The sequence below is a fragment of the Condylura cristata genome, unplaced genomic scaffold (genome assembly GCF_000260355.1).
Source record: "Condylura cristata isolate star-nosed mole 26May11 unplaced genomic scaffold, ConCri1.0 scaffold00001, whole genome shotgun sequence".
NCBI classification, from domain to species: Eukaryota; Metazoa; Chordata; class Mammalia; order Eulipotyphla; family Talpidae; genus Condylura; species Condylura cristata.
The window spans coordinates 2,931,450-2,935,424 of NW_004567102.1; positions in this window are offsets into that span (position 1 = coordinate 2,931,450).

Below are 3,975 nucleotides of genomic sequence, written 5' to 3' on the forward strand. Positions count from 1 at the left end.
TCACCTTGGGGTGGGGATCGAACTCATGCTGCAGTGGCTTTAGCTTCATAGTGCTGTGCTTTAACCCGCTGCACCTCCAGGGAGGGCCCATAGATGACATCTTAATAGCAGATTTCTTTCTTTCTAGACCCTGTGGAGTTAGACATGGATGAGCACAACACCTCTGAAGCTGAATGGCCGTACCTATTTTCCAGCTGAGGAAGCTGAGTCTTGGACAAATGAAAGAACTCACCAAGAGTAGAGAGATGGCAGGAAAGGGCAGGACCTCAGGCACAAAGGGGTCTAATCCCAGTGTGTATATGCTGTCTGTGCCACCAGCTGGTCAAGGGAAGATCGCTGGGTTTGTTTTACTGCTGGGGAAGCCAAGGAATAGAGACAAAAAGAAAAGGCTGATACAGGAGGAAAAGTCTCTGGTGTGGTGGAACCCTCGCACAGGTGCCCCCAGACAGGGACCAAACTGAGACTAGCAGTTCTCTCCTTAGATTTAAAAAAAAAAAAAAAAAAAAAAAAAAAGATTTATTTACTTGTTCATACAGAACTGGGGTACAGGCCAGAGGAACAAGGGCAGTGAGAGGCTTCACCAGAGACAGAGGGGGGGAGCAGAACAGGCTGACTGATGAAGTACAAAGCTGAGAGCAGCAGCGGGCAGGCCAGGAGAGGTCTGCCGCGCCATGTGGTCACCTCCCAGGCAGGGATCGAACCCATGCCGAAGTGGCTTTCACTTCTAAGCAGTGCTGTGCTTTAACCCGCTGCGCCATCAGGGAGGGCCCTCCTTAGATATTTACAGGAAAATTAGAATCAAATGACTGTCAGGCGTATTCATGGAGATGAAGCCCCAAAGCAAACCGCAGCCAGAGAGATGAGGCTAGGAAGCTGGGAGAACAGCAGGTATTTTGCCCCAGCAACAAGGATGTGATAAATACTACTGTTGTCATAGTAAGAGCCATTATTCTTTGTTTTTCATTTCTTCATTATTCTTTCCCTGTCACCTTCCTGAATCATTATCCATGCGTAGGTCCCCGGAGGAGTGGACAGGACAGGTGGCAGCATGACTTGGCAGTGCCCCAGGGGTCTGGGCTCACTTGCCTCCCAGAGAACCCTTGGCAGACCAGCAACCTGCTGGTGGGGGCAGGGTAGGAACTGCCTCCTATGCCCAGCTGCGCAGGAAAAGCTCACCTGGCCCTAAGGGAGCAGAAGAAAGCTGACAGGATGAGGAAGGGGAAGTTAGGGTAGGAGGCAACAAGGCCCCCCCAGAGAGGCAATCCTGCGGATCCCCTTTCCCTGAGCCAGGGCAGTGCCCACACTCAGAGAACCATGGCCCCACACCACCCTGGAGAGGAGAGCCAAGAAGGCCCGTGAGCCTATCCCTATAGAATTTTGCATGTCCACCTTACCTGAGGGTAGACTGGAGCCCGTCCTAAGGGCCCAGGGGAGCTCATACTAGGCTCCTCAGCTGACTCCCTGTGCTCTCCTGTGGGTCAGGCACCCGCTGGCAATCTCTAATTCTTTCTTTCTTCTTTTTTTTTAAACCACTCTCTTATTTGGGGCAGAAAGAATGGCAAGTTAGTGCTTGTCCTCCAGTCCTACACATAATTGGTGGCAGCAAAACTGCTTCAAGGGGTGGGGTTTGCCAATGGCATGAAAGAGGAGGGAGTCCTGGAGCGACAGGGCTGGAAGGGACCTCAGAGATCACCTGAGCCAACCTTTCTGCAATCTCCACTCCACGGAAACGGCCACTGTTCCCATGATCCATGTATTTCATCCCAACAATGAACTTTCACATCTTGCCAGGGTCCTTAAGACCTCAGTCCTTAGGCTTCTGAAAGACACTGTCTGCTTTCTACCGCCAAACCTATCCACTCTCGTTTTATAGACAGAGGCACCGAGGCCCACGGAGAGGTGACTTGTCCAAAGGTAGTCTTCATCCTAAGACAAAGCTGGGACAAATAAACCCAAGTCTATTTCCACCCTCCTATTTTTCCCACTCGATCCCTAGGGGAGGGAGGGCTCAGTTATTCTTCCTGGGATCTAGGCGGCCTCTGCCAGATCTCACCTGTTAAACTCAGCTGATGTGGTCAGTACCAACGGCTCAGAAATGGGCTTTTCCAAGGAGATCCTGGTCACTACTCCTTCTTTGGGGGGTAATCTGAGGACTTTGAGTGCTACTCCCTGCAGAAGGTGGACTCTGAAGCCCAAGACACGGGACCTAGCACCGTCTCAGTGTGACTGCAGCCCCACACGCCTAGAGAGCCCTCATCACCCTTCAAAAGGTTCTTCCTTGCCCTAGGATGTAAGAGAGGAGGCAGAGGCAGTAAGTGTTTCAAAAGGTGTTTGTGGCCAGGGACACCACTCTTCTGGCACACTTTGTCCCCATTTAAAAAAAAAAGATTTATTTATTTATGCACACAGAACTGGGGTACAGGCCAGAGGTGTAGGAGTGGTGAGAGGACTCACCAGAGACAGACTGGGGAGCAGAACAGGCAGATCGAAGAAGTACACTGCTGAGGGGAGCAGCGGGCGGGTCAGGGGAGGTCTCTGGGCCATGTGGGTCAGCTCCCTGGCAAGGGATGGGACTGGCACAGGAGCAGCCACAGGCAGGCAAGCTTCATGGTGCTACACTTTACCCATTGCTTAGGGGTGAGGGCACTTTGTCCCTGTTTAAAAAAGAAAAAAAAAAAAAAACAAGCAAATACGCCGTTTCTCTTTCTTCTGCCCCTGCAGTAAGACAGATGAAGGGTTAAGAATGGTCAGGATCACCTCGTACTGCGTTAAGGGCAGGCTTGGAGGAGCACGCTGCTGGTCTTTGCTTCTGCACACATGGACGTGGTGATGTGGCTATCCTGTGGCCCTGTGCGAGTGTTTTCTATGGGAGCCCAGGTCTGAGTGGCATGGCTCAGCGGGCTACCTCCAGGGCCTTAGCCGCGAAGGCATCTGTCCCAGGGCTGGCAGTTCCAGCAGCAGTAGAATTCAAGTGGACATTGCCTTAGGAGCGAGGGGGGAATCCTGAGGGCCGGTATCGTGGAGGGTAAAGAATTAGTAGGGTGTTCCTCGGCCGAGTGTTGGAGGCGCTCTCAGTTCTGGTGGTCCCGTGGGACCGTGTCCCTCGTGTCGGGTTGTGTCAGTGGGCTTGCCCGAGTCTCTGTGCGTTCCGGTTCCCCCAGCAGCCCAGACACCCCGCTCCCTCTTTGTCTCCTCGTGGAGGTGTGCGTGCAGATCAGCGTCGCACGGCTCTCATCGCGTGCGAGCCCGGGGGCGCACCCAAGCTCCCCCACTCTTTCCGCGGGGAGAGGACGAGCCAGAGCCGGGCGCTGTTTGGTCTGGAGCCGAGCGGGGCTTGCATTGATCCATTGATTGTGCGCGGTCTGAGCCTGACCTCCCTGCTCCCGGGGAAGCCGTCTCCATGGAGACCGGGCCCGCTCCCCCAGCGCCGGATTGTAAATTCCTGCAGGCAGCGGCCCGGCAGCCTGGGGAGGGGGCCGCCGCGCCCGGGCGCGCAGGGGGAGCGGCCGCCGCGCCGAGGCCCCATTTGAAAGAAAAAAAGGCACGAAAAAGGAGGTGGTGGAGGAGGGGGGGGAGGAGGAAGAAAACGAAAAGGAGCGAGGAGAGGAGGAGAAAGAGGAGGAGGAGGAGAAAGGCGAAGAAAAAGAGACGGAGAAAGAGCGAGAGGAAGAAAGAGGCAGAAAGGGCGTGTTTCTGGCGCTACGTTTCCCCTCCCCTTTCTCAGGTCCCTGGCTAAGGCTCTGCGCGCTCTCCGGCTGCAGCTCTCTCCAGGCGAAGCTGGGAATTGGGTGGGATTATACCGAGCAGCCCCGCCACCGCCGCTAGCAGAGCCTGGCTTGAAGAGGGCGGGGGTTCCCTTCCGTCAGCGGCGCCGGGCGCCCCCAGTCTCGCTCTCCCCGGCGTCGGGCCGGGAGAAGCCGGCAGCATCGAGAACCTCCGGCCGAGGGCGCCGCGGTCCGCGCCTCACGCCCGCAG